We start from the raw sequence: 13142 nt of genomic DNA, 5'->3' as shown, positions 1-13142 counted from the left end.
CACACTATTTGTATGTAAGTAATAATATATTTATAAGTAAATTTTCTTTACTTACATAAGTCATATTCACCTATGTATTTCTCTAGTTTAATTTTTTTACTTGTGTATGTAGAATATAAATTATTTGTCCTCATTTCTGTCTCGTCTAATGAAAAAGTGTCACTTAATTAAAAATAAAATTTTAAAAATGTAAAATAAAATTTTAATATTACTTAAAGAAAATTGATTGACTAAAACATGGAAGACATAATTATTTTGAGATAGAAGATCCATGTTCATGAACCTTTTAAACAAACTAATAATTAACACATTGTCATTCACCCTTAGTGCAAAAATGGTTTTATGATGAACACTATTCAATCCATGAATTTTAGTTATAAACAATTGATTGAATTTATATAATATAAATGAGATATGTATAATCCAAGTCAAACCATATTATTTTTATGATAATTATAAGTTGTTTTCGCATGCTTAATTGATATATATAGGGAACCAACTTATTTCAAAAGTCAAATTAAAAAACTTATTACATATCTTAACTATTAATTCTGGGGAAATTTAATTATTTATATCTACTTACTAATTCAACATCTTATCATTCCACGAACTGATTGTTATTGGCACATTATGTTTAACTATAACTCTAATGTAGCTTACCAATGTGTTGTCACCCTTCATGTTTAATGCCTTTTGTGTTCCAGTCAATCGATAACGTGATGTTCTCACTTCTTGCACATGGAGTATGTTTATGAATAACCAATTGGTTCACTACGCCAGATATCGTAATACATAACGGTCATTCAACAACGTAATTTTGAACGACGCTGTTGAAAACGAGGCAGAAGAACATCAACATTGCATAATAAAATAAGTGATGTTAATGTGCGTAACTTCCACAACGCACTCTTGACACAAAGTTGTTGAACATCAATAACATTAGCGCTGACTTGAATGAGTTATGTTTAACAGCGTATTTGATAGAAGCGTGGTTAATGTCAATCAATTCCACAATGCATAAACAAGAAAGTGTTGTTGAAGATGACATATTAACATCGCTTTCTTAATTATGCGTTGTTGATTTTATACAACTTTTTAAGTCTTAGAGATATTAATGGTTGACTAGTTATGTATCTCTTCATTTGTTGAAATATTAATGGTCGAGTGGTTATGCGCCTCTTCGTTTGTGAAAATATTAATGGTTGAGTGGTTATGCATCTCTTCGTTTGTTGAAATATTAATGGTTTTTCATCGATAAATATTGTGGCTTCATGTTCTATTTTATCAGTAAGATTATGTGTTTCTATAGGAGTATATTCATGAAAATAGCAGACAACAGATCTCAACAACTTGAAGTGTTAAAAGTTCTAAAGTTGTGTTTCTATTTCAGAATCATGTCAATGAGGTCTTTAACATCTTTTAATTTGGAAAAAGGAATCATATTTCATAAGGAAAGTGTCTGTTATACAAGATTTGTGTTAGATGAAGATTTAATCTGCAGATTATTTAGTTCATTCATCTACCAAATCTTTCAGATCATTGATTTCCTTCATTGTAATCTACCAAAACAAGATTTCAGAAGGAAATTAAAGTGGCTGTTATACAAGATTTGCATGAGATGAAGAATTAATTTGTAAAATATTTAGTCCATTGATTTTCAGGTCATTGATTTTCCTCATTGAAATCTTTTGATTTTCACAAAGGATCCAGATTTCAGAAGGAAAGTGGTTGTTATATAAGATTTGTGTGAGATGAAGATTTAATTCATTTAGTTTATTATAATGTATTTTGCCTATTTGAATAAAAAATAAACAATTATTTTGGATGTTAATTTCTATTTTTTTGTTATTTATTTGAATGTTTATTTTCATTAATATTTTTGCAGTTCCATATTAATAAACACAATAAACAAATTAAAAAAACTTAATAAACATAAAAAACATATTAAAAAAACTTAATGTTTAATATGTTTGCAGTTTCATATTAATAAGCACAATAATATAGTAATCTACTTCATGACAATTTCATGTTAATTAACTTATATTCATGTTGTATATTTCAGTTTAATAGCGCATAATTGAGGTAGCACTGTCAATTAGATTATATTCAACAACACATAGTTGAGGTAGCGCTGTCAATTATATTTTATTCAACAGTGCATCATCTAGGAAGCGTTGTTGATGTGTTCATGAAAATGAGTAGTAAATAGCTGAATACACAACAACATTGCAACCCTTAAGAAGCGTTATTGAAGAGGTCAATACAACAACACTACCGTTAATATGCGCTGTTGAAGATGTCAATACAACAACATTATCTTTAATATGCGCTTTTGAATTGTTACTACAATTTAAATATCTAAAAGATGAATCAATTCCCTCAACGCTTTCAAAGTTAATCGAAAAGAAATCCTCATACTCTCAGCAAACTCTCATACTCTCATAAACTTCAAAAACACTTCATCAATGGCTTCTCAAAGTGGTGATCATGATTCTCACAATGGTGACGAAGCTACACCGACTCCACAAGACAAGCAAATTGTTGCTAAAAAACGAACTCCAAGTGGAATGACTTCCACAAAGAATGTCATTCGGGCAAGAAGTAAGGATGTGAAGATAGAAGTTCAATAGAACTCTAAAGGCCAACCATTAAACTCGAAGGGTAGCAACTCATCGGTAAACTACATTGGGGTTGTGCTTAGGCAGAATGTGAAGCTAACATTCAACAAATAGAATGATGTAGGGAATGTCGTGAAGGAGCGTATTTGGAATGAAATTACAGTAAGTTTATTTTTCAGTTTTTGTGTTTTCATGCAATGTACGTATATGTGTTATGTTTTCATGCAATGTACATATATGCATGTGTTTGCCTGCATATATAATGTATATATGTTTTCAGTCAGCTTTTAATGTTGGTGAGGAGCATAAGGATTATATCCTTAAATCGGCTGGCAAGGCTCTCCGACAATACTGAATTGATGCCGGAAAATTACTCAGAGATGTTGATGGAAATGTCAACCTAAAACCTCCAACTAAATATGCAAATATCGTTGAAGAAGAGGATTGAAAGACTTTTGTCACCCTACGCACACAAGACGAGTCATTCTTGGTAAAATCATATTCTTTGTTTCGACTTTTGTATATACATATATATGATTGTTGATATTAATGTCGTTTGTTGTTTCAGAAATTAAGTAATGAAAACCGCAAGAGGGCATTCAAGCCTTTATATCCATACCGAGCTTCTCAAGTGGGGTATAGAGGAATCGAGGAATTAAGTATTGTTTTAATTTGTAAGTACATTATTGGTTATGTTTTGTATGCATATATATCTAATTACATTATTATTGGTTATGTTTTGTTAGTTGGAGAACAAAAGCGATACACCTATGACTCCACATGGAGTAGAACTCGATGTTCTATAGGTGGATGCCCGTAAGAACAAGGACGGTGTCATCGACAATGAGCAAGTTCAAGAAGCGGCAAGACGTGTTGTAAGTGCTCATTTTTTAATTATATTTAATTTTTATATTTTATTTATCAAAATATGATTAATTAACATTTGTTTTTTCTTGATTTTTAGGTTGCCCTAAAAGAAAAGGAGGCATAGCCGAATAGTCGCATAATACTTGACAAGGCACTAAGACTGCCTACCTAGTCGTATCCGAGGTGCATGATTTGGTGTTAGTCAACAAACATTTGTACCCCATCGAAAATGTGAAAGCAAAGCCCAAATGTGTCAGGTTCAAAATCAATTGGATGGCCTCATGCAACGTTTCAATGAATTTGAGCATTCAATGAAGGTGAAGGAAGCTGAGTGGCAACGACTAGCTAGTGTTGTTGGCACTGTTCCTTCAACCATCAATGAGAGTTGCACACCTGGACCTTACAACATTCCTATTCTGATTCCCATTCCTGAGTAGTGAGTGTTAAGAAAGTGCACAATTCGACCGATGCTATGCTGCATAATGCACGTATCCCATGTCATCATGTGAATCTCTCGATTGACGTTGTAGTTGATGATGATGTGTTGTAGTCAATTCCTATTGATGAGAATATTTTCATAGTTGGAAGGGCTATATGCACTTTTGTGGCTTGGCCAGTAGAACTTATACGAGTAATTCCTTCTAAGGTATAATTTTTTACCTTATGCTCACTCATATTATATATATTGATCTATAATTGATATGTTTTCTTATTGAATATTTCAGGAAAATGTACATTTCACCCCTAGTAGAACCCAAAAGACTAAGCCATCTTCAGGGGATGTGAGCTCGATGTCATCTTCAGGGGATGTGAGCTCGATGCCATCTTCAGGGGATGTGAGCTCGACACCATCTACCGGAGATGTGAGCTCAAATCCATCTACTGGGGATGTGAGCTCTAAGAAGACTATCAACTACTGTACTCAACTGTTTGAGGATATACAGAAGTTGGGAGATGATATAATAATTATATCAATTCCCAAGGAAGTCATTGGGGATAATATTGATGAATACGTTGGCATCAATAAAGTCCAAAATATATATAAACATGAATGGATAGGTGCAATTGATGTATGCATATATGAGGTAAATTATGTTTTCTTTACTTCTCACTTTTGCATGGCGGTGTGTTATAATTCACTAATATTCGTGTTTTATATATTAGGTACTTGTATGAAAATTTTGTTTCGGTAAATAAGAAAAATGTGATGTTCATATCCCCACACTTTACCGCTTTTGTGTCGAGTGACAAAAATAAGATTGGGGAACAGAGAGAACGAATTACAGATACTCTCCTCCTTCATAAAGAAGCTGCAGGTTTATTGCTTGCACCTTTTAATACATGGTGATCATTTTTTAATTGTCTTTTATATTTCTTTCTTTAGTATGTTTGTTGTGCTTAATCATTTACATATGTTTTGTTAGGCAACATTGGCTTTTGGTTGCCATCAATTGGGTCAGTGAAGAAATATATTACTTTGACTCATTGGCACATGGTGATCCGAACAAGTACACCTCTATGAAATAATTGTTTTCTAGGTAAGTGGACTACTCATTTAAACTTTTAATTACACTTTCACTTTCCTAGTTGTTTAGTAATTAAGTACATTTTCTATTGTTTAGTGCGGTGAGAGTTTACAGACGTTGTAATCGTCTTAGAAACAAGTTACCACAGCACAAAATCAAATAGACTCATATAAAGGTATTGTCACAAATCATCTCAAACAATTATATGTGTAATGTATTCATATTTCAACTAAGGTTATACTTATATGTTTACTTCATTTTAATTGTAGACCCCTTGCCAAACAAACCAGGTAGATTGTGGCTATTATGTGCTGAAATTCATGAAGGAGATCATTCAGCAATGGTCAACTAATAAAATCAAGTTTGTTGGCAAATCATATACAAATTACCAAGTCAACCAGATTAGAGAAAATGGTCAGAGTTATTACTTAGTTTTATTGGCAAATCATAGGTATAGTAGATTAGTTTTGCACAGATTGTGGTTTAGGGAATTGAATTAATATTCAATATAATGTATATGATTTGGTGTATGTAATAAATGTTTATGTAAACATTACAGTGTAATTAATGTTCAATATATAAATTCAGTTGAAATTTAGTTGTGTTCATATAGTTGTGATTATGTATGCAATCATTTTGTTGTTTGTTCTATTTATGTATGCATTCATGTTATTTTCTGTTGTATGCTTAATTGGGTAGAATTAGGAATAATGGTCTTCAATAACGCTTTTTTATGAATGCGCTGTTGTTATACATATACAACAATATTTTTTTAACAATGTGTTGATGATTATGTTGAATTCAACATCACATTCATAAAAAACAATGTTGAATATTTATCTCTCATTTATTTTCTTTTAGCTATACAACAGTGCATTCGATAAGAAGAATTGTCGATATGATCAACAAAACTATTTCTCATGTGCTTAATCGCTTAACACAATGATTAATTTGAATTTCATTAAAAAAAATGAATTAGTTAAAAAATTATTATATCTTCCACAACTTTTCCTTCAGGTTGCGTTTTGGAACACTTACCTTCTTTATATTTGAATGGGGAGTTCTTCCAAAATGCTAGTTTTAGGAGGCGTTCTTGATTAGGTATCATTGACATCACCATCTTCATTATGCGTTATTGAAGATACTATCAAACCCTAAAAAATTAAAATGTTCCCGCATTTTCACACATTCAGCAAACTCAACACTCATTTACTCAGTAGCGACACTCATTTACTCTCAAAATCGACCTCGAAAATCATTCAACACTGATTTCGAAAATCCTTCACTTGTTTAACCTCAAAATCATCATTCACACATTCAACGTCGAATTGAAAGTGAGTTTTTCTTATACTTATTTGTCTTTTTAATTACATTATATTTAACTTGTATTTAATTATAAATATTTTCGTTATAAATGAGTGAAAGTGATTTTACTCATTTAGCTTGTATTGAGTTGGGGTTTCCGAGTTCCGACCATTACATTATGTGGTTGATTTCCTTTACGTGAATGCGTAGGTTGTCCGACTTTGAACGCCTCGAAACTAAACATAAAAACAAAAACAACCTCATGAACAACAATATTTCATGGTTTCAAAACAACAATTTCTAAATTCACGAAAATCCATTTTTCGAGTTCTTGAGTAAAACAAGAGTTATGAAGATTATTAAAAAAAATTACGGTTGAAAACGTTCGTAATATGCGTATAAACATCATACTAAATTTTTGTAAACAACTAATGATTAGATTTTTAAGAGATTAAGAACGAAGAAGTAAGAACTTACCTTCGAGTTCTTGAGAAACCAAATCAGAATGAAGAAGAGAAGAGGGAAATGAAATTCCAAGGGTTTCTCCAAGTTGGATGACTCTTTTAAAAGGAAATGAATCTGATTTAGGGAGGGTAAACCAAAGGCTTTCAAATAATAATGGTGTGATTGGTAGATGAAGGGTTTAAGAGATTTGGTGTAAAAGATGACTATTTTTGCTTGCTTTACAAGCAAGGTTCACTCATTACAGTGAAATGACATTTTCAGAGAAACATTTGCGATTAAACCATGCCCGAGTATTGTCGGCTAATACTTGGTTGTATATTAAAAATCTTCCGATTTCGGTTTACGGTTAGAATTTCGAAATACCAAATTTGAAGCAAAAAATATTTAGAAATGCGTCATGGACAAACTTGATGTCTATCTTGACTCGAAATAATATTTCAAAACCAATGGTACAATCGGAATTCGATTCTAAGCTACAAAACTCAAAAACACGTTATCGGGCCGAATTCAGGCGAACTAGGGCCTAACAACAGTCCAAAAACTTTCTGTCACAGAAAATTATGAACATTTACCACAAAATAGGAATTCACAAAAAAAGACTAACACTCAACTACGGTTTAGCCTAAATCATTACCGATTAATTTCTAAAATTAATTTTTGTTAAAATAAATAATTACTAAAATATTCATCGAAAATTCACGGTGTTACAATCTTCCCCTACTTATAAGATTTTTGTCCTAAAAAATTAAACGTACCTCTTACGAAAAAAGATAGGAGTAAGACTCTCGTTTGGCCTCCTCGACTTCCCCAATCACATCTTCTCTGTTTGCTTGGCTCCAGATCACCTTAACTAGAGCAATCTCCTTGCCTCACAACACCTTCACACTTCGATCAGCGGTTCTCACAGGCATAGTTTCAAAAGTGAGATTATCCTTTAGTTGGATTGAATCGGGTTCGATGATATGCAACAGGTCACTAATGTATTTTTTGAGTTGGGGTAGATGGAAAACATTATGTAGGTTCGATAATAAAGGTGGCAAGGCTACTTGGTAAGCTATTGGTCCGACTTTTCTAAGGATTTGGTATGGTCCTATGAATTTAGGGGTAAGCTTACGAGCTTTAAGCACTCTACCAATGCCAACTGCCAGGACCACCCTCATGAAGACATGATCTCCTTCCCCAAAACTGAGAGGGTTCCTCCTTTTGTCATAGTAGCTCTTCTGCCTACTCTAAGCTGCCTTCATGTTCTCCCTTATCATTCTTATCTTTTCTGTCGTCTGCTGAACCACATCGGGTCCTACGATCAGATTCTCCCCTGCTTCAAACCAACAAACAGTGTTTTGCACTTCCTATTGTAAAGAGTTTCATACGGCGCCATGCCGATACTCGAATGAAAGCTGTTATTGTAGGTGAACTCTATCATATGTAGATAGTCCGCCCAACTTCCAGAGTGTTCCAACACACATGCTCTCAGCCACTCTTCCAAAGGTTGGATAGTATGTTCAGATTGGCCATCCGTCTTCGGGTGGTAAGCTGAACTCATACTAAATTTGGTACCTAAGGCTGTTTGAAAACCATTCCACAACTTCAAAGTGAAACGTTGGTCTCTATCTGAGGTGATATTTGTAGGAATACCATGTAATCAGACAATCTCTTTTATGTGTAACTTCGCTAGCCTTTCCAAGGAGTATATCATATTGATGGGTAGAAAGTGAGTTGTCTTCGTCAAACGATCCACTATCACCCAAACTGCATCATAACCCTTTTGAGTCTGAGGGAATCCGCTCACAAAATCCATTGTAATACTATCCCATTTCCAAACAGGGATAGCCAAATGTTGGAGTTCTCCTTCGACTCGCATGTGCTCGATCTTTGCCTTCTGACATGTTAAGTAGCGAGAAACATACTCTACTACTTCTCTCTTCATACCAGACCACCAGAACATCTTCTTCAAGTCTTGATATATCTTGGTAGCTCCAAGATGAATACTTAGTTTCCTCTTATGGGCTTCGTCCAAGATACCATTTTCAAATCAGGGTCTCTTGGCACACAGACTCGGTTATTGTATCGCAACATTCCATCGGTTCCTTCTTGAAATTTTGGGGCTCTTCCTTCAGCCAAGAAGATTCTCTTCTATCGCAGTTTTGGATCGAAATATTGCAAACCTTTCAACTAAACCCACCTCAACTCACGGTTCCATTTTTTCATTCCTTGTTTAAACTCATTTTCATATACTGTTAAGTGCCAAAAATTAGTAAATTTGTACATGATTTGTGGGGCACTTAGTATGCATTTATGTTATAATTGTATACAATTCCTGATAACTTAGTTAATTTTGCTTTATCTAGGAATTTATTGCGTTTTTGTTGTTTCAGGTTAATAAATAAAGAAAAGAGGAGAAGAAAAGAAGAAAGATGAAGATTCTGAAGAGTGCATATCTCGCTTAAGCGAGAAAAGAGTCGCTCCAGCGACAACTAAGAGAAAAAGCAACAAAATACCTGATGCTTCTCGCTCAAGCGACGGATCTTCGCTCAAGCGAGGCGTCCTAGCTCAAGCGAGGTAGTTGGCGGTAATTCATCAATTGCCTCTGTTGCTCGTCGCTCAAGCGAGAATCCCTCGCTCAAGCGAGGAGCTCAAGCCTGGGAATCTCTTAGATCCTCGCCCAAGCGAGAATCTCTAGCTTGGGCGAGAGTATGGAAGTTGGAGATAGAAGTAGCGGTTTCAGAATGGGAAAAGGCAGTCAGTCATTGGAAAAAAGAGATCTGGACGAAAAAATACAGAGGAGAAAAGATAGAAATCGTGGAAACGATTCTATTACTCACTTTATTTGTATTAGTTCATGATTTAGGCATTATAATGGCGAGAATGAGTGGCTAGTTCTTCATAGTTGGGAATCGAAATGTAATCTTCTTAAACTTTTGTACTCCTGGATTCAATTCTATATTAATGTTATTTGATTTTGGAAAGTTGTTCCATATTTATTGCATGATTTCAATTAAATACTGAATTCATGATTTAAGGTTCAAGTTTAACTGGGAAGTTAAACTTGACATTGGATCTGAATTGTCTTTCTTCCTACATAATTGATCTAGGGATGGACAATGATGTAGGAACTGCTTTTACATTTGAGTTTAATTTTAGTTAGTTCTCCAATTATCTAAGGAATTGGAAGTTGGGTGATAATTTAAGAACATTACATTCAGGGAACTGATGTAATTGATTTATGAAAATGTATGGCAAAATTCAGTAACTTCACAGGTTATTAAGAATTGAATCTATGGATGTATAAAGGGAAAGAATGATGAAGTTTCGATCCCGACTATATTATTTTTATTGTTAAAAATCGTTTAGTCAAGTTATTATTATTTAAAACCAATGTAAATTTATCAACCAAAATTTGTATATAAGTGATCAATTGATTCTTGTAGGAATTAGTATAAATCCACTCCGCTCCCTGAGGACGATAATCTGGTACCTTACCGGACTTTATTACTTGTGCGATACGGTACACTTGCCGTTACAAAAATATCTAACAGGGTGGTACTGGAGATCAAAATCATAGTCCTTAAGGACTTAAATCCATTGTCTCTACCTCATGTTCAGTTCCTTTTGGTCGAACAGATACTTTAGCTTGTATTGAGTTATAAATATTTTCCTTATAAATGAGTGAAAGTGATTTCACTAATTTAGCTTGTATTGAGTTGGGGTTTCCGAGTTCCGATCATTACATTATGTGGTTGATCTCCTTTACGTGAATGTGTAGGTTGTCCGATTTCGAACGCCTCGAAACTAAAACAACCCCATGAACAACAACATTTCATGGTTTCAAAACAACAATTTCTAAATTCACGAAAACCCATTTTTCGATTTCTTGAGTAAAACAAGAGTTAGGAAGATTATTAAAAAAAAATACGGTTGAAAATGTTCGTAATATGCGTATAAACATCATACTAAATTTTTGTTAGCAACTAACGGTTAGATTTCTAAGATATTAAGAACGAAGAAGTAAGAACTTACTTTGGAGTTCTTGAGAAACCAAATTAGAATGAAGAAGAAAAGAGGGAAATGAAATGCCAAGGGCTTCTCCAAGCTGGATGCCTCTTTTAAAAGGAAATGAATTTGATTTAGGGAGGGCAAACCAAAGGTTTTCAAATAATAATGGTGCGATGAGTAGATGAAGGATTTAAGGGTTTTTGTGTAAAAGATGAGCATTTTTGCTTGTTTGACAAGCAAGATTCACTCGTGAAATTGAAGTGACCTCTTCGACAAAACATTCACGATTAAACCATACCCAAGTATTGTCAGCTAATACTCGGCTGCATATTAAAAAGTCTTCCAATTTTGGCTTACGGTTAGAATTTCGAAATACTGAATTTGAAGCGGAAAATATTTCGAAATGCGTCATTGACAAACTTGATGTCTATCTTGACACAAAATAATATTTTGAAATCAATGGCACAATTGGAATTCTATTCTGAGCTACGGAAATCAAAAACATGTTATTGGACCGAAATCGGACGAATTTGGGTCCGACGGCAGTCCAAAAACTTCCCATCATAGAAAATTATGAAAATTTACCACAAAATAGGAATTCACAAAACAAGACTAACACTCAACTACGGTTTAGCCTAAATCATTACCAATTAATTTCTAAAATTAATTTTTTTAAAATAAATAATTACTAAAATATAAATTGAAAATTCACGGTGTTACACCTTAAGTAGGGGCCCTTTAATTAATTGTCATATTTTAAAGGGACTTTAAAATTGGTAACATTTTTTTATCAAGTATGTATTGAGTGTCAATATATGTTAGGTATTTGTATGTTTTTGGATATCTACTAATTATCATTTATTATAATTTAACAAGTATGTTTAAGTACTTTTTCAATGAATTTTCAACTATGTCTCTTTTTTGTTCAGAATTGTATTTTTCCTTCTTCTTTTTTGTCGTTGGTGAGAAGGAAAATCATAACCCAAAATGAATTAGTTCTTTATGTAAAGGGTGATATGATATTTTTAATAGTACCAAAAAATATTTACATATAAAATCTTTACCAACAAATTTACATACAAAATCAGTTTTTTTATCTTCCTATCTTAATTTAATGTGGACCTCAACTTCCCATCTAGAAATATTTGTATGTCCAAATTGTTCTGTTATATTTTTATTTATTAATTTTAAGTTTATATTAATGTAGATATTCCTTAAATTTTCAAAATATTATTTCTCATCCAGTATTCATACTGGTACCAAAGCTATATGTAATACCGTGAATTTTCTATGTATATTTTATTAATTATTTATTTTATCAACGATTAATTTTAGAAATTAATTGGTATAGATTTAGGCTAAATCATAGTTAAATGTTAGTATTGTTTTGTGTTTTTCTATTTTATGGTAAAGTTTCGTAATTTTCTGTGACGAAAGGTTTTTGAGCTGTTGTCGGGCCCAAATTTCCCCGAATTCGACCCAATAACGTGTTTTTGAGTTCCGTAACTCGGAATCGAAGTCCGATTGCGTCATTGGCTTCGAAATATTATTTCGAGCAAGATAGACATCAATTTCGTTCAGAATGCATTTTTAAATATTTTTCACTTTGAATTCTGTATTTCGAAGTTCTAACCGTAAACCGAAATCGGGAGATTTTTATTATCCGACCGGGTATTAGCCAACAATAAGAGAATGTGTCATCGAAAAGTCACACCACTTTCATGTAAGAGTCTTGTTTGTTAAACAAGCAAAAGTACATATTCTCTTACACAAAATCCTAAAATCACTCACATATCTCTTACACAAACTACTTTTTGAAAAACCATTGACTTTTTCTACCTAAATCTGATTTCTCTCTTTAAGGAGCCAAACCCTAGCTAAGAGAATACCTTGGCATTTCAAATTTTTTCTTCTCTTTGCATTCTCTAAGAACTCTCAAAGTAGTTCTTCATGACTTTTCATTTTGATTTCTTCATCTCCTAAGATCTAACCATTAGATGTTTATGAAATTTTAGTATGATGTTTATAGGTATGCTATGAATATTTTCAACCGTTGAAATGTTCTAGATATCTTCCTAACTCTTTTTATGTTTAAAACTCCAAATAGATATTTTCTTGAACTTAGAAAGTTATTTTGAAACCATGAACTATTTGTGTTCATGGGGCTTTTTTTTATGTTTAGAAAGTTAGTATGTTTGTTGGTATTTGAACATGGTTAAAGGTGATGGTTGTATATCAAAGGAACCTTTAAGGAGTTTTCTTAACCATGCAAAGTTTGGACTTTTCCACTTGTTTTTTGCTTAAAAAACCATAGCCTTGGACAATTAGAATAGTATATTTTTAATGTTGAAGTTTGATTTTGTTTCAA

The sequence above is a fragment of the Lupinus angustifolius genome, chromosome LG04 (genome assembly GCF_001865875.1).
Source record: "Lupinus angustifolius cultivar Tanjil chromosome LG04, LupAngTanjil_v1.0, whole genome shotgun sequence".
Classification (NCBI taxonomy): domain Eukaryota; kingdom Viridiplantae; phylum Streptophyta; class Magnoliopsida; order Fabales; family Fabaceae; genus Lupinus; species Lupinus angustifolius.
Note: the sequence above shows the minus strand (reverse complement) of the source record.